The sequence below is a fragment of the Pseudophryne corroboree genome, chromosome 9 (genome assembly GCF_028390025.1).
Source record: "Pseudophryne corroboree isolate aPseCor3 chromosome 9, aPseCor3.hap2, whole genome shotgun sequence".
Taxonomy (NCBI): domain Eukaryota; kingdom Metazoa; phylum Chordata; class Amphibia; order Anura; family Myobatrachidae; genus Pseudophryne; species Pseudophryne corroboree.
In genome coordinates this window covers 63,393,309-63,411,372 of record NC_086452.1, presented here as the reverse complement: position 1 = coordinate 63,411,372, position 18,064 = coordinate 63,393,309, and the positions used below count along the sequence as shown (strand labels likewise).

Sequence of the window (18,064 nt, the reverse complement as noted above, 5' to 3'; positions counted from 1 at the left end):
GAAATTGTTAATTTTTCATGAGTCTTTTAGAATTTGATATTAAATGTTGATTTTTTTTTGTTTATTATTGGAAAAAACTGTGGAATACAATGATTGTTCTATCATAGATGAGTCTCCTGTATACTCTATTGCTGGGATGTTTTTCCAGCACTGTACAACATCGTGATGTCTGTAGGCCAGAGGTTCCTAAACTGTGTGCCGTGGCTCCCTGGGGTGCCTCGGGACACTTGCAGGGGTGCCCTGGGTTGGTGGTTCAGGACCAATTAAAATTATTCATGGTCAATATAATAGGCAAAACCAGTGCTGGTGGCAACCAGTCATAAACTATGTGGCCAAACAGAAGCAAATCTTGTCCCTCACCACACAACTGACCCTAAGGATGACATATAAACGCGATCTACTTAATGTAATATTTCTTTCTAAATTTCTCAATAAGAAATTTTTGGCCTAGGGGTGCCGTGAAAAAATTCTGATATTCTTGGGCGCCGTGATTCAAAAAAGTTTGGAAACCACTGCTGTAGGCACTCTAGTAAGTTGAAGAACTGGGTTTAAATTACTATTCGACCATTCAAAATGTAAATCTTTCTTTGTTTGGTAGTTTCATTTGCATACTTCCCCATGATGCATTTGATACTTTGCAAGGTTGTTGTTTTTTTATAGCATTTTGCAAATTAAATGTCCTTTTTAAACTTAGATGTTGTAAATATATTAGAATTGTATTGGTTATATGTGAAAATTGTTAAATATACATATGTTTTGTCCTCTCACTTGGTAAACTGAGGTCTGTTTGAATCTGGGGAAATAATCGTGGCACTTCTCTAGTATACTCTGGTTTCTCTTCAGAACGAATAAATCTTTCGCCTTTTACTAAAGATTTCCGTGGAGAGGAACAACCATGAGTTTCATGTAATTTTTTGATGCCTGGCTCACGCTGGGCTTGTTTACTGGTTAATAAAAGAATATAATATTATAGTAGGGTTTGAACATCGGAAGTATCAATTTGTAGAAACCATGATTTGAAACCATGGTCACAAATCATTGCTTCTGAAACTGATGTTTATATTTTTACAGGCGTAAACTGGTTACTTATAAATATAGAGCAGGGATAGGACATCATCAATCGATGCTATGAAATGACACAATATACTCAGGCTGACTTGCAGACAGTGCACTGCAGCTGAGCAACACTGAGTCAGTGAGGCAGGGCAAGATGGGGAAAGGAGCACTCATGAGTTTCATTTTTGAAAATGGTCAGCTATTTTCTTGAATACTCTGTTGCTGTGTCGGTATTAATGGTATCTGAAGGAAGTTGAACAAATTAGTTTTTGTTTTTCTTATCCTGTTTGTAGGAAAATTTGACCATGATCAGAAGTAGTTAGTTTACTGTTTACAGTCTTTTGCTGTTTGTTTTCTGTTTACAGTAAAAGGCTTTTTGTTTTTTTGTTTTTTGTTTCCTGCCTGGCTGACCAACACAGAGCTTATTTACTAGTGAAATTCCGAAATTGTTAATTTTTCATGAGTCTTTTAGAATTTGATATTAAATGTTGATTTTTTTTTGTTTATTATTGGAAAAAACTGTGGAATACAATGATTGTTCTATCATAGATGAGTCTCCTGTATACTCTATTGCTGGGATGTTTTTCCAGCACTGTACAACATCGTGATGTCTGTAGGCCAGAGGTTCCTAAACTGTGTGCCGTGGCTCCCTGGGGTGCCTCGGGACACTTGCAGGGGTGCCCTGGGTTGGTGGTTCAGGACCAATTAAAATTATTCATGGTCAATATAATAGGCAAAACCAGTGCTGGTGGCTACCAGTCATAAACTATGTGGCCAAACAGAAGCAAATCTTGTCCCTCACCACACAACTGACCCTAAGGATGACATATAAACGCGATCTACTTAATGTAATATTTCTTTCTAAATTTCTCAATAAGAAATTTTTGGCCTAGGGGTGCCGTGAAAAAATTCTGATATTCTTGGGCGCCGTGATTCAAAAAAGTTTGGAAACCACTGCTGTAGGCACTCTAGTAAGTTGAAGAACTGGGTTTAAATTACTATTCGACCATTCAAAATGTAAATCTTTCTTTGTTTGGTAGTTTCATTTGCATACTTCCCCATGATGCATTTGATACTTTGCAAGGTTGTTGTTTTTTTATAGCATTTTGCAAATTAAATGTCCTTTTTAAACTTAGATGTTGTAAATATATTAGAATTGTATTGGTTATATGTGAAAATTGTTAAATATACATATGTTTTGTCCTCTCACTTGGTAAACTGAGGTCTGTTTGAATCTGGGGAAATAATCGTGGCACTTCTCTAGTATACTCTGGTTTCTCTTCAGAACGAATAAATCTTTCGCCTTTTACTAAAGATTTCCGTGGAGAGGAACAACCATGAGTTTCATATAATTTTTTGATGCCTGGCTCACGCTGGGCTTGTTTACTGGTTAATAAAAGAATATAATATTATAGTAGGGTTTGAACATCGGAAGTATCAATTTGTAGAAACCATGATTTGAAACCATGGTCACAAATCATTGCTTCTGAAACTGATGTTTATATTTTTACAGGCGTAAAGTAAACTGGTTACTTATAAATATAGAGCAGGGATAGGACATCATCAATCGATGCTATGAAATGACACAATATACTCAGGCTGACTTGCAGACAGTGCACTGCAGCTGAGCAACACTGAGTCAGTGAGGCAGGGCAAGATGGGGAAAGGAGCACTCATGAGTTTCATTTTTGAAAATGGTCAGCTATTTTCTTGAATACTCTGTTGCTGTGTCGGTATTAATGGTATCTGAAGGAAGTTGAACAAATTAGTTTTTGTTTTTCTTATCCTGTTTGTAGGAAAATTTGACCATGATCAGAAGTAGTTAGTTTACTGTTTACAGTTTTTTGCTGTTTGTTTTCTGTTTACAGTAAAAGGCTTTTTGTTTTTTGTTTCCTGCCTGGCTGACCAACACAGAGCTTATTTACTAGTGAAATTCCGAAATTGTTAATTTTTCATGAGTCTTTTAGAATTTGATATTAAATGTTGATTTTTTTTTTGTTTATTATTGGAAAAAACTGTGGAATACAATGATTGTTCTATCATAGATGAGTCTCCTGTATACTCTATTGCTGGGATGTTTTTCCAGCACTGTACAACATCGTGATGTCTGTAGGCCAGAGGTTCCTAAACTGTGTGCCGTGGCTCCCTGGGGTGCCTCGGGACACTTGCAGGGGTGCCCTGGGTTGGTGGTTCAGGACCAATTAAAATTATTCATGGTCAATATAATAGGCAAAACCAGTGCTGGTGGCTACCAGTCATAAACTATGTGGCCAAACAGAAGCAAATCTTGTCCCTCACCACACAACTGACCCTAAGGATGACATATAAACGCGATCTACTTAATGTAATATTTCTTTCTAAATTTCTCAATAAGAAATTTTTGGCCTAGGGGTGCCGTGAAAAAATTCTGATATTCTTGGGCGCCGTGATTCAAAAAAGTTTGGAAACCACTGCTGTAGGCACTCTAGTAAGTTGAAGAACTGGGTTTAAATTACTATTCGACCATTCAAAATGTAAATCTTTCTTTGTTTGGTAGTTTCATTTGCATACTTCCCCATGATGCATTTGATACTTTGCAAGGTTGTTGTTTTTTTATAGCATTTTGCAAATTAAATGTCCTTTTTAAACTTAGATGTTGTAAATATATTAGAATTGTATTGGTTATATGTGAAAATTGTTAAATATACATATGTTTTGTCCTCTCACTTGGTAAACTGAGGTCTGTTTGAATCTGGGGAAATAATCGTGGCACTTCTCTAGTATACTCTGGTTTCTCTTCAGAACGAATAAATCTTTCGCCTTTTACTAAAGATTTCCGTGGAGAGGAACAACCATGAGTTTCATGTAATTTTTTGATGCCTGGCTCACGCTGTGCTTGTTTACTGGTTAATAAAAGAATATAATATTATAGTAGGGTTTGAACATCGGAAGTATCAATTTGTAGAAACCATGATTTGAAACCATGGTCACAAATCATTGCTTCTGAAACTGATGTTTATATTTTTACAGGCGTAAAGTAAACTGGTTACTTATAAATATAGAGCAGGGATAGGACATCATCAATCGATGCTATGAAATGACACAATATACTCAGGCTGACTTGCAGACAGTGCACTGCAGCTGAGCAACACTGAGTCAGTGAGGCAGGGCAAGATGGGGAAAGGAGCACTCATGAGTTTCATTTTTGAAAATGGTCAGCTATTTTCTTGAATACTCTGTTGCTGTGTCGGTATTAATGGTATCTGAAGGAAGTTGAACAAATTAGTTTTTGTTTTTCTTATCCTGTTTGTAGGAAAATTTGACCATGATCAGAAGTAGTTAGTTTACTGTTTACAGTTTTTTGCTGTTTGTTTTCTGTTTACAGTAAAAGGCTTTTTGTTTTTTTGTTTCCTGCCTGGCTGACCAACGCAGAGCTTATTTACTAGTGAAATTCCGAAATTGTTAATTTTTCATGAGTCTTTTAGAATTTGATATTAAATGTTGATTTTTTTTGTTTATTATTGGGAAAAACTGTGGAATACAATGATTATTCTATCATAGATGAGTCTCCTGTATACTCTATTGCTGGGATGTTTTTCCAGCACTGTACAACATCGTGATGTCTGTAGGCCAGAGGTTCCTAAACTGTGTGCCTTGGCTCCCTGGGGTGCCTCGGGACACTTGCAGGGGTGCCCTGGGTTGGTGGTTCAGGACCAATTAAAATTATTCATGGTCAATATAATAGGCAAAACCAGTGCTGGTGGCTACCAGTCATAAACTATGTGGCCAAACAGAAGCAAATCTTGTCCCTCACCACACAACTGACCCTAAGGATGACATATAAACGCGATCTACTTAATGTAATATTTCTTTCTAAATTTCTCAATAAGAAATTTTTGGCCTAGGGGTGCCGTGAAAAAATTCTGATATTCTTGGGCGCCGTGATTCAAAAAAGTTTGGAAACCACTGCTGTAGGCACTCTAGTAAGTTGAAGAACTGGGTTTAAATTACTATTCAACCATTCAAAATGTAAATCTTTCTTTGTTTGGTAGTTTCATTTGCATACTTCCCCATGATGCATTTGATACTTTGCAAGGTTGTTGTTTTTTTTTATAGCATTTTGCAAATTAAATGTCCTTTTTAAACTTTGATGTTGTAAATATATTAGAATTGTATTGCTTATATGTGAAAATTGTTAAATATACATATGTTTTGTCCTCTCACTTGGTAAACTGAGGTCTGTTTGAATCTGGGGAAATAATCGTGGCACTTCTCTAGTATACTCTGGTTTCTCTTCAGAACGAATAAATCTTTCGCCTTTTACTAAAGATTTCCGTGGAGAGGAACAACCATGAGTTTCATATAATTTTTTGATGCCTGGCTCACGCTGGGCTTGTTTACTGGTTAATAAAAGAATATAATATTATAGTAGGGTTTGAACATCGGAAGTATCAATTTGTAGAAACCATGATTTGAAACCATGGTCACAAATCATTGCTTCTGAAACTGATGTTTATATTTTTACAGGCGTAAAGTAAACTGGTTACTTATAAATATAGAGCAGGGATAGGACATCATCAATCGATGCTATAAAATGACACAATATACTCAGGCTGACTTGCAGACAGTGCACTGCAGCTGAGCAACACTGAGTCAGTGAGGCAGGGCAAGATGGGGAAAGGAGCACTCATGAGTTTCATTTTTGAAAATGGTCAGCTATTTTCTTGAATACTCTGTTGCTGTGTCGGTATTAATGGTATCTGAAGGAAGTTGAACAAATTAGTTTTTGTTTTTCTTATCCTGTTTGTAGGAAAATTTGACCATGATCAGAAGTAGTTAGTTTACTGTTTACAGTTTTTTGCTGTTTGTTTTCTGTTTACAGTAAAAGGCTTTTTGTTTTTTTGTTTTTTGTTTCCTGCCTGGCTGACCAACACAGAGCTTATTTACTAGTGAAATTCCGAAATTGTTAATTTTTCATGAGTCTTTTAGAATTTGATATTAAATGTTGATTTTTTTTTGTTTATTATTGGAAAAAACTGTGGAATACAATGATTGTTCTATCATAGATGAGTCTCCTGTATACTCTATTGCTGGGATGTTTTTCCAGCACTGTACAACATCGTGATGTCTGTAGGCCAGAGGTTCCTAAACTGTGTGCCGTGGCTCCCTGGGGTGCCTCGGGACACTTGCAGGGGTGCCCTGGGTTGGTGGTTCAGGACCAATTAAAATTATTCATGGTCAATATAATAGGCAAAACCAGTGCTGGTGGCAACCAGTCATAAACTATGTGGCCAAACAGAAGCAAATCTTGTCCCTCACCACACAACTGACCCTAAGGATGACATATAAACGCGATCTACTTAATGTAATATTTCTTTCTAAATTTCTCAATAAGAAATTTTTGGCCTAGGGGTGCCGTGAAAAAATTCTGATATTCTTGGGCGCCGTGATTCAAAAAAGTTTGGAAACCACTGCTGTAGGCACTCTAGTAAGTTGAAGAACTGGGTTTAAATTACTATTCGACCATTCAAAATGTAAATCTTTCTTTGTTTGGTAGTTTCATTTGCATACTTCCCCATGATGCATTTGATACTTTGCAAGGTTGTTGTTTTTTTATAGCATTTTGCAAATTAAATGTCCTTTTTAAACTTAGATGTTGTAAATATATTAGAATTGTATTGGTTATATGTGAAAATTGTTAAATATACATATGTTTTGTCCTCTCACTTGGTAAACTGAGGTCTGTTTGAATCTGGGGAAATAATCGTGGCACTTCTTTAGTATACTCTGGTTTCTCTTCAGAACGAATAAATCTTTCGCCTTTTACTAAAGATTTCCGTGGAGAGGAACAACCATGAGTTTCATGTAATTTTTTGATGCCTGGCTCACGCTGGGCTTGTTTACTGGTTAATAAAAGAATATAATATTATAGTAGGGTTTGAACATCGGAAGTATCAATTTGTAGAAACTATGAATTGAAACCATGGTCACAAATCATTGCTTCTGAAACTGATGTTTATATTTTTACAGGCGTAAAGTAAACTGGTTACTTATAAATATAGAGCAGGGATAGGACATCATCAATCGATGCTATGAAATGACACAATATACTCAGGCTGACTTGCAGACAGTGCACTGCAGCTGAGCAACACTGAGTCAGTGAGGCAGGGCAAGATGGGGAAAGGAGCACTCATGAGTTTCATTTTTGAAAATGGTCAGCTATTTTCTTGAATACTCTGTTGCTGTGTCGGTATTAATGGTATCTGAAGGAAGTTGAACAAATTAGTTTTTGTTTTTCTTATCCTGTTTGTAGGAAAATTTGACCATGATCAGAAGTAGTTAGTTTACTGTTTACAGTTTTTTGCTGTTTGTTTTCTGTTTACAGTAAAAGGCTTTTTGTTTTTTTGTTTCCTGCCTGGCTGACCAACGCAGAGCTTATTTACTAGTGAAATTCCGAAATTGTTAATTTTTCATGAGTCTTTTAGAATTTGATATTAAATGTTGATTTTTTTTGTTTATTATTGGGAAAAACTGTGGAATACAATGATTATTCTATCATAGATGAGTCTCCTGTATACTCTATTGCTGGGATGTTTTTCCAGCACTGTACAACATCGTGATGTCTGTAGGCCAGAGGTTCCTAAACTGTGTGCCTTGGCTCCCTGGGGTGCCTCGGGACACTTGCAGGGGTGCCCTGGGTTGGTGGTTCAGGACCAATTAAAATTATTCATGGTCAATATAATAGGCAAAACCAGTGCTGGTGGCTACCAGTCATAAACTATGTGGCCAAACAGAAGCAAATCTTGTCCCTCACCACACAACTGACCCTAAGGATGACATATAAACGCGATCTACTTAATGTAATATTTCTTTCTAAATTTCTCAATAAGAAATTTTTGGCCTAGGGGTGCCGTGAAAAAATTCTGATATTCTTGGGCGCCGTGATTCAAAAAAGTTTGGAAACCACTGCTGTAGGCACTCTAGTAAGTTGAAGAACTGGGTTTAAATTACTATTCAAAATGTAAATCTTTCTTTGTTTGGTAGTTTCATTTGCATACTTCCCCATGATGCATTTGATACTTTGCAAGGTTGTTGTTTTTTTTATAGCATTTTGCAAATTAAATGTCCTTTTTAAACTTTGATGTTGTAAATATATTAGAATTGTATTGCTTATATGTGAAAATTGTTAAATATACATATGTTTTGTCCTCTCACTTGGTAAACTGAGGTCTGTTTGAATCTGGGGAAATAATCGTGGCACTTCTCTAGTATACTCTGGTTTCTCTTCAGAACGAATAAATCTTTCGCCTTTTATTAAAGATTTCCGTGGAGAGGAACAACCATGAGTTTCATATAATTTTTTGATGCCTGGCTCACGCTGGGCTTGTTTACTGGTTAATAAAAGAATATAATATTATAGTAGGGTTTGAACATCGGAAGTATCAATTTGTAGAAACCATGATTTGAAACCATGGTCACAAATCATTGCTTCTGAAACTGATGTTTATATTTTTACAGGCGTAAAGTAAACTGGTTACTTATAAATATAGAGCAGGGATAGGACATCATCAATCGATGCTATGAAATGACACAATATACTCAGGCTGACTTGCAGACAGTGCACTGCAGCTGAGCAACACTGAGTCAGTGAGGCAGTTCAAGATGGGGAAAGGAGCACTCATGAGTTTCATTTTTGAAAATGGTCAGCTATTTTCTTGAATACTCTGTTGCTGTGTCGGTATTAATGGTATCTGAAGGAAGTTGAACAAATTAGTTTTTGTTTTTCTTATCCTGTTTGTAGGAAAATTTGACCATGATCAGAAGTAGTTAGTTTACTGGTTACAGTTTTTTGCTGTTTGTTTTCTGTTTACAGTAAAAGGCTTTTTGTTTTTTTGTTTTTTGTTTCCTGCCTGGCTGACCAACACAGAGCTTATTTACTAGTGAAATTCCGAAATTGTTAATTTTTCATGAGTCTTTTAGAATTTGATATTAAATGTTGATTTTTTTTTGTTTATTATTGGAAAAAACTGTGGAATACAATGATTGTTCTATCATAGATGAGTCTCCTGTATACTCTATTGCTGGGATGTTTTTCCAGCACTGTACAACATCGTGATGTCTGTAGGCCAGAGGTTCCTAAACTGTGTGCCGTGGCTCCCTGGGGTGCCTCGGGACACTTGCAGGGGTGCCCTGGGTTGGTGGTTCAGGACCAATTAAAATTATTCATGGTCAATATAATAGGCAAAACCAGTGCTGGTGGCAACCAGTCATAAACTATGTGGCCAAACAGAAGCAAATCTTGTCCCTCACCACACAACTGACCCTAAGGATGACATATAAACGCGATCTACTTAATGTAATATTTCTTTCTAAATTTCTCAATAAGAAATTTTTGGCCTAGGGGTGCCGTGAAAAAATTCTGATATTCTTGGGCGCCGTGATTCAAAAAAGTTTGGAAACCACTGCTGTAGGCACTCTAGTAAGTTGAAGAACTGGGTTTAAATTACTATTCGACCATTCAAAATGTAAATCTTTCTTTGTTTGGTAGTTTCATTTGCATACTTCCCCATGATGCATTTGATACTTTGCAAGGTTGTTGTTTTTTTATAGCATTTTGCAAATTAAATGTCCTTTTTAAACTTAGATGTTGTAAATATATTAGAATTGTATTGGTTATATGTGAAAATTGTTAAATATACATATGTTTTGTCCTCTCACTTGGTAAACTGAGGTCTGTTTGAATCTGGGGAAATAATCGTGGCACTTCTCTAGTATACTCTGGTTTCTCTTCAGAACGAATAAATCTTTCGCCTTTTACTAAAGATTTCCGTGGAGAGGAACAACCATGAGTTTCATGTAATTTTTTGATGCCTGGCTCACGCTGGGCTTGTTTACTGGTTAATAAAAGAATATAATATTATAGTAGGGTTTGAACATCGGAAGTATCAATTTGTAGAAACCATGATTTGAAACCATGGTCACAAATCATTGCTTCTGAAACTGATGTTTATATTTTTACAGGCGTAAACTGGTTACTTATAAATATAGAGCAGGGATAGGACATCATCAATCGATGCTATGAAATGACACAATATACTCAGGCTGACTTGCAGACAGTGCACTGCAGCTGAGCAACACTGAGTCAGTGAGGCAGGGCAAGATGGGGAAAGGAGCACTCATGAGTTTCATTTTTGAAAATGGTCAGCTATTTTCTTGAATACTCTGTTGCTGTGTCGGTATTAATGGTATCTGAAGGAAGTTGAACAAATTAGTTTTTGTTTTTCTTATCCTGTTTGTAGGAAAATTTGACCATGATCAGAAGTAGTTAGTTTACTGTTTACAGTCTTTTGCTGTTTGTTTTCTGTTTACAGTAAAAGGCTTTTTGTTTTTTTGTTTTTTGTTTCCTGCCTGGCTGACCAACACAGAGCTTATTTACTAGTGAAATTCCGAAATTGTTAATTTTTCATGAGTCTTTTAGAATTTGATATTAAATGTTGATTTTTTTTGTTTATTATTGGAAAAAACTGTGGAATACAATGATTGTTCTATCATAGATGAGTCTCCTGTATACTCTATTGCTGGGATGTTTTTCCAGCACTGTACAACATCGTGATGTCTGTAGGCCAGAGGTTCCTAAACTGTGTGCCGTGGCTCCCTGGGGTGCCTCGGGACACTTGCAGGGGTGCCCTGGGTTGGTGGTTCAGGACCAATTAAAATTATTCATGGTCAATATAATAGGCAAAACCAGTGCTGGTGGCTACCAGTCATAAACTATGTGGCCAAACAGAAGCAAATCTTGTCCCTCACCATACAACTGACCCTAAGGATGACATATAAACGCGATCTACTTAATGTAATATTTCTTTCTAAATTTCTCAATAAGAAATTTTTGGCCTAGGGGTGCCGTGAAAAAATTCTGATATTCTTGGGCGCCGTGATTCAAAAAAGTTTGGAAACCACTGCTGTAGGCACGCTAGTAAGTTGAAGAACTGGGTTTAAATTACTATTCGACCATTCAAAATGTAAATCTTTCTTTGTTTGGTAGTTTCATTTGCATACTTCCCCATGATGCATTTTATACTTTGCAAGGTTGTTGTTTTTTTATAGCATTTTGCAAATTAAATGTCCTTTTTAAACTTAGATGTTGTAAATATATTAGAATTGTATTGGTTATATGTGAAAATTGTTAAATATACATATGTTTTGTCCTCTCACTTGGTAAACTGAGGTCTGTTTGAATCTGGGGAAATAATCGTGGCACTTCTCTAGTATACTCTGGTTTCTCTTCAGAACGAATAAATCTTTCGCCTTTTACTAAAGATTTCCGTGGAGAGGAACAACCATGAGTTTCATATAATTTTTTGATGCCTGGCTCACGCTGGGCTTGTTTACTGGTTAATAAAAGAATATAATATTATAGTAGGGTTTGAACATCGGAAGTATCAATTTGTAGAAACCATGATTTGAAACCATGGTCACAAATCATTGCTTCTGAAACTGATGTTTATATTTTTACAGGCGTAAAGTAAACTGGTTACTTATAAATATAGAGCAGGGATAGGACATCATCAATCGATGCTATGAAATGACACAATATACTCAGGCTGACTTGCAGACAGTGCACTGCAGCTGAGCAACACTGAGTCAGTGAGGCAGGGCAAGATGGGGAAAGGAGCACTCATGAGTTTCATTTTTGAAAATGGTCAGCTATTTTCTTGAATACTCTGTTGCTGTGTCGGTATTAATGGTATCTGAAGGAAGTTGAACAAATTAGTTTTTGTTTTTCTTATCCTGTTTGTAGGAAAATTTGACCATGATCAGAAGTAGTTAGTTTACTGTTTACAGTTTTTTGCTGTTTGTTTTCTGTTTACAGTAAAAGGCTTTTTGTTTTTTTGTTTCCTGCCTGGCTGACCAACGCAGAGCTTATTTACTAGTGAAATTCCGAAATTGTTAATTTTTCATGAGTCTTTTAGAATTTGATATTAAATGTTGATTTTTTTTGTTTATTATTGGGAAAAACTGTGGAATACAATGATTATTCTATCATAGATGAGTCTCCTGTATACTCTATTGCTGGGATGTTTTTCCAGCACTGTACAACATCGTGATGTCTGTAGGCCAGAGGTTCCTAAACTGTGTGCCTTGGCTCCCTGGGGTGCCTCGGGACACTTGCAGGGGTGCCCTGGGTTGGTGGTTCAGGACCAATTAAAATTATTCATGGTCAATATAATAGGCAAAACCAGTGCTGGTGGCTACCAGTCATAAACTATGTGGCCAAACAGAAGCAAATCTTGTCCCTCACCACACAACTGACCCTAAGGATGACATATAAACGCGATCTACTTAATGTAATATTTCTTTCTAAATTTCTCAATAAGAAATTTTTGGCCTAGGGGTGCCGTGAAAAAATTCTGATATTCTTGGGCGCCGTGATTCAAAAAAGTTTGGAAACCACTGCTGTAGGCACTCTAGTAAGTTGAAGAACTGGGTTTAAATTACTATTCGACCATTCAAAATGTAAATCTTTCTTTGTTTGGTAGTTTCATTTGCATACTTCCCCATGATGCATTTGATACTTTGCAAGGTTGTTGTTTTTTTTATAGCATTTTGCAAATTAAATGTCCTTTTTAAACTTTGATGTTGTAAATATATTAGAATTGTATTGCTTATATGTGAAAATTGTTAAATATACATATGTTTTGTCCTCTCACTTGGTAAACTGAGGTCTGTTTGAATCTGGGGAAATAATCGTGGCACTTCTCTAGTATACTCTGGTTTCTCTTCAGAACGAATAAATCTTTCGCCTTTTACTAAAGATTTCCGTGGAGAGGAACAACCATGAGTTTCATGTAATTTTTTGATGCCTGGCTCACGCTGTGCTTGTTTACTGGTTAATAAAAGAATATAATATTATAGTAGGGTTTGAACATCGGAAGTATCAATTTGTAGAAACCATGATTTGAAACCATGGTCACAAATCATTGCTTCTGAAACTGATGTTTATATTTTTACAGGCGTAAACTGGTTACTTATAAATATAGAGCAGGGATAGGACATCATCAATCGATGCTATGAAATGACACAATATACTCAGGCTGACTTGCAGACAGTGCACTGCAGCTGAGCAACACTGAGTCAGTGAGGCAGGGCAAGATGGGGAAAGGAGCACTCATGAGTTTCATTTTTGAAAATGGTCAGCTATTTTCTTGAATACTCTGTTGCTGTGTCGGTATTAATGGTATCTGAAGGAAGTTGAACAAATTAGTTTTTGTTTTTCTTATCCTGTTTGTAGGAAAATTTGACCATGATCAGAAGTAGTTAGTTTACTGTTTACAGTCTTTTGCTGTTTGTTTTCTGTTTACAGTAAAAGGCTTTTTGTTTTTTTGTTTTTTGTTTCCTGCCTGGCTGACCAACACAGAGCTTATTTACTAGTGAAATTCCGAAATTGTTAATTTTTCATGAGTCTTTTAGAATTTGATATTAAATGTTGATTTTTTTTTGTTTATTATTGGAAAAAACTGTGGAATACAATGATTGTTCTATCATAGATGAGTCTCCTGTATACTCTATTGCTGGGATGTTTTTCCAGCACTGTACAACATCGTGATGTCTGTAGGCCAGAGGTTCCTAAACTGTGTGCCGTGGCTCCCTGGGGTGCCTCGGGACACTTGCAGGGGTGCCCTGGGTTGGTGGTTCAGGACCAATTAAAATTATTCATGGTCAATATAATAGGCAAAACCAGTGCTGGTGGCTACCAGTCATAAACTATGTGGCCAAACAGAAGCAAATCTTGTCCCTCACCACACAACTGACCCTAAGGATGACATATAAACGCGATCTACTTAATGTAATATTTCTTTCTAAATTTCTCAATAAGAAATTTTTGGCCTAGGGGTGCCGTGAAAAAATTCTGATATTCTTGGGCGCCGTGATTCAAAAAAGTTTGGAAACCACTGCTGTAGGCACTCTAGTAAGTTGAAGAACTGGGTTTAAATTACTATTCGACCATTCAAAATGTAAATCTTTCTTTGTTTGGTAGTTTCATTTGCATACTTCCCCATGATGCATTTGATACTTTGCAAGGTTGTTGTTTTTTTATAGCATTTTGCAAATTAAATGTCCTTTTTAAACTTAGATGTTGTAAATATATTAGAATTGTATTGGTTATATGTGAAAATTGTTAAATATACATATGTTTTGTCCTCTCACTTGGTAAACTGAGGTCTGTTTGAATCTGGGGAAATAATCGTGGCACTTCTCTAGTATACTCTGGTTTCTCTTCAGAACGAATAAATCTTTCGCCTTTTACTAAAGATTTCCGTGGAGAGGAACAACCATGAGTTTCATATAATTTTTTGATGCCTGGCTCACGCTGGGCTTGTTTACTGGTTAATAAAAGAATATAATATTATAGTAGGGTTTGAACATCGGAAGTATCAATTTGTAGAAACCATGATTTGAAACCATGGTCACAAATCATTGCTTCTGAAACTGATGTTTATATTTTTACAGGCGTAAAGTAAACTGGTTACTTATAAATATAGAGCAGGGATAGGACATCATCAATCGATGCTATGAAATGACACAATATACTCAGGCTGACTTGCAGACAGTGCACTGCAGCTGAGCAACACTGAGTCAGTGAGGCAGGGCAAGATGGGGAAAGGAGCACTCATGAGTTTCATTTTTGAAAATGGTCAGCTATTTTCTTGAATACTCTGTTGCTGTGTCGGTATTAATGGTATCTGAAGGAAGTTGAACAAATTAGTTTTTGTTTTTCTTATCCTGTTTGTAGGAAAATTTGACCATGATCAGAAGTAGTTAGTTTACTGTTTACAGTTTTTTGCTGTTTGTTTTCTGTTTACAGTAAAAGGCTTTTTGTTTTTTTGTTTCCTGCCTGGCTGACCAACGCAGAGCTTATTTACTAGTGAAATTCCGAAATTGTTAATTTTTCATGAGTCTTTTAGAATTTGATATTAAATGTTGATTTTTTTTGTTTATTATTGGGAAAAACTGTGGAATACAATGATTATTCTATCATAGATGAGTCTCCTGTATACTCTATTGCTGGGATGTTTTTCCAGCACTGTACAACATCGTGATGTCTGTAGGCCAGAGGTTCCTAAACTGTGTGCCTTGGCTCCCTGGGGTGCCTCGGGACACTTGCAGGGGTGCCCTGGGTTGGTGGTTCAGGACCAATTAAAATTATTCATGGTCAATATAATAGGCAAAACCAGTGCTGGTGGCTACCAGTCATAAACTATGTGGCCAAACAGAAGCAAATCTTGTCCCTCACCACACAACTGACCCTAAGGATGACATATAAACGCGATCTACTTAATGTAATATTTCTTTCTAAATTTCTCAATAAGAAATTTTTGGCCTAGGGGTGCCGTGAAAAAATTCTGATATTCTTGGGCGCCGTGATTCAAAAAAGTTTGGAAACCACTGCTGTAGGCACTCTAGTAAGTTGAAGAACTGGGTTTAAATTACTATTCGACCATTCAAAATGTAAATCTTTCTTTGTTTGGTAGTTTCATTTGCATACTTCCCCATGATGCATTTGATACTTTGCAAGGTTGTTGTTTTTTTTATAGCATTTTGCAAATTAAATGTCCTTTTTAAACTTTGATGTTGTAAATATATTAGAATTGTATTGCTTATATGTGAAAATTGTTAAATATACATATGTTTTGTCCTCTCACTTGGTAAACTGAGGTCTGTTTGAATCTGGGGAAATAATCGTGGCACTTCTCTAGTATACTCTGGTTTCTCTTCAGAACGAATAAATCTTTCGCCTTTTATTAAAGATTTCCGTGGAGAGGAACAACCATGAGTTTCATATAATTTTTTGATGCCTGGCTCACGCTGGGCTTGTTTACTGGTTAATAAAAGAATATAATATTATAGTAGGGTTTGAACATCGGAAGTATCAATTTGTAGAAACCATGATTTGAAACCATGGTCACAAATCATTGCTTCTGAAACTGATGTTTATATTTTTACAGGCGTAAAGTAAACTGGTTACTTATAAATATAGAGCAGGGATAGGACATCATCAATCGATGCTATGAAATGACACAATATACTCAGGCTGACTTGCAGACAGTGCACTGCAGCTGAGCAACACTGAGTCAGTGAGGCAGTTCAAGATGGGGAAAGGAGCACTCATGAGTTTCATTTTTGAAAATGGTCAGCTATTTTCTTGAATACTCTGTTGCTGTGTCGGTATTAATGGTATCTGAAGGAAGTTGAACAAATTAGTTTTTGTTTTTCTTATCCTGTTTGTAGGAAAATTTGACCATGATCAGAAGTAGTTAGTTTACTGGTTACAGTTTTTTGCTGTTTGTTTTCTGTTTACAGTAAAAGGCTTTTTGTTTTTTTGTTTTTTGTTTCCTGCCTGGCTGACCAACACAGAGCTTATTTACTAGTGAAATTCCGAAATTGTTAATTTTTCATGAGTCTTTTAGAATTTGATATTAAATGTTGATTTTTTTTTGTTTATTATTGGAAAAAACTGTGGAATACAATGATTGTTCTATCATAGATGAGTCTCCTGTATACTCTATTGCTGGGATGTTTTTCCAGCACTGTACAACATCGTGATGTCTGTAGGCCAGAGGTTCCTAAACTGTGTGCCGTGGCTCCCTGGGGTGCCTCGGGACACTTGCAGGGGTGCCCTGGGTTGGTGGTTCAGGACCAATTAAAATTATTCATGGTCAATATAATAGGCAAAACCAGTGCTGGTGGCAACCAGTCATAAACTATGTGGCCAAACAGAAGCAAATCTTGTCCCTCACCACACAACTGACCCTAAGGATGACATATAAACGCGATCTACTTAATGTAATATTTCTTTCTAAATTTCTCAATAAGAAATTTTTGGCCTAGGGGTGCCGTGAAAAAATTCTGATATTCTTGGGCGCCGTGATTCAAAAAAGTTTGGAAACCACTGCTGTAGGCACTCTAGTAAGTTGAAGAACTGGGTTTAAATTACTATTCGACCATTCAAAATGTAAATCTTTCTTTGTTTGGTAGTTTCATTTGCATACTTCCCCATGATGCATTTGATACTTTGCAAGGTTGTTGTTTTTTTATAGCATTTTGCAAATTAAATGTCCTTTTTAAACTTAGATGTTGTAAATATATTAGAATTGTATTGGTTATATGTGAAAATTGTTAAATATACATATGTTTTGTCCTCTCACTTGGTAAACTGAGGTCTGTTTGAATCTGGGGAAATAATCGTGGCACTTCTCTAGTATACTCTGGTTTCTCTTCAGAACGAATAAATCTTTCGCCTTTTACTAAAGATTTCCGTGGAGAGGAACAACCATGAGTTTCATGTAATTTTTTGATGCCTGGCTCACGCTGGGCTTGTTTACTGGTTAATAAAAGAATATAATATTATAGTAGGGTTTGAACATCGGAAGTATCAATTTGTAGAAACCATGATTTGAAACCATGGTCACAAATCATTGCTTCTGAAACTGATGTTTATATTTTTACAGGCGTAAACTGGTTACTTATAAATATAGAGCAGGGATAGGACATCATCAATCGATGCTATGAAATGACACAATATACTCAGGCTGACTTGCAGACAGTGCACTGCAGCTGAGCAACACTGAGTCAGTGAGGCAGGGCAAGATGGGGAAAGGAGCACTCATGAGTTTCATTTTTGAAAATGGTCAGCTATTTTCTTGAATACTCTGTTGCTGTGTCGGTATTAATGGTATCTGAAGGAAGTTGAACAAATTAGTTTTTGTTTTTCTTATCCTGTTTGTAGGAAAATTTGACCATGATCAGAAGTAGTTAGTTTACTGTTTACAGTCTTTTGCTGTTTGTTTTCTGTTTACAGTAAAAGGCTTTTTGTTTTTTTGTTTTTTGTTTCCTGCCTGGCTGACCAACACAGAGCTTATTTACTAGTGAAATTCCGAAATTGTTAATTTTTCATGAGTCTTTTAGAATTTGATATTAAATGTTGATTTTTTTTTGTTTATTATTGGAAAAAACTGTGGAATACAAT

At 36.2% G+C, this 18,064-nt stretch overlaps 1 protein-coding gene and 12 non-coding genes across 14 annotated transcripts in view; all 13 read left to right on the top strand.

Annotated features, from left to right (window-relative positions):
• The window catches only part of LOC134957493 (armadillo-like helical domain containing protein 1), a 468,225-nt gene that overhangs the window by 175,159 nt on the left and 275,002 nt on the right, over positions 1-18,064 (top strand). The window lies entirely within an intron of this gene.
• LOC134959414 (U5 spliceosomal RNA) lies at positions 824-938 on the top strand. Its single transcript, XR_010187453.1, has one exon. It is a non-coding gene; the product is annotated as a U5 spliceosomal RNA (small nuclear RNA).
• Positions 2,322-2,436, top strand: LOC134959347 (U5 spliceosomal RNA). The gene has a single exon (XR_010187395.1). It is a non-coding gene; the product is annotated as a U5 spliceosomal RNA (small nuclear RNA).
• On the top strand, positions 3,818-3,932 carry LOC134959470 (U5 spliceosomal RNA). Its single transcript, XR_010187504.1, has one exon. It is a non-coding gene; the product is annotated as a U5 spliceosomal RNA (small nuclear RNA).
• LOC134959346 (U5 spliceosomal RNA) lies at positions 5,315-5,429 on the top strand. The gene has a single exon (XR_010187394.1). It is a non-coding gene; the product is annotated as a U5 spliceosomal RNA (small nuclear RNA).
• LOC134959413 (U5 spliceosomal RNA) lies at positions 6,818-6,932 on the top strand. The gene has a single exon (XR_010187452.1). It is a non-coding gene; the product is annotated as a U5 spliceosomal RNA (small nuclear RNA).
• LOC134959461 (U5 spliceosomal RNA) lies at positions 8,306-8,420 on the top strand. The gene has a single exon (XR_010187495.1). It is a non-coding gene; the product is annotated as a U5 spliceosomal RNA (small nuclear RNA).
• Positions 9,809-9,923, top strand: LOC134959412 (U5 spliceosomal RNA). The gene has a single exon (XR_010187451.1). It is a non-coding gene; the product is annotated as a U5 spliceosomal RNA (small nuclear RNA).
• Positions 11,306-11,420, top strand: LOC134959344 (U5 spliceosomal RNA). The gene has a single exon (XR_010187393.1). It is a non-coding gene; the product is annotated as a U5 spliceosomal RNA (small nuclear RNA).
• On the top strand, positions 12,802-12,916 carry LOC134959469 (U5 spliceosomal RNA). Its single transcript, XR_010187503.1, has one exon. It is a non-coding gene; the product is annotated as a U5 spliceosomal RNA (small nuclear RNA).
• On the top strand, positions 14,300-14,414 carry LOC134959343 (U5 spliceosomal RNA). The gene has a single exon (XR_010187390.1). It is a non-coding gene; the product is annotated as a U5 spliceosomal RNA (small nuclear RNA).
• On the top strand, positions 15,796-15,910 carry LOC134959459 (U5 spliceosomal RNA). The gene has a single exon (XR_010187494.1). It is a non-coding gene; the product is annotated as a U5 spliceosomal RNA (small nuclear RNA).
• On the top strand, positions 17,299-17,413 carry LOC134959411 (U5 spliceosomal RNA). The gene has a single exon (XR_010187450.1). It is a non-coding gene; the product is annotated as a U5 spliceosomal RNA (small nuclear RNA).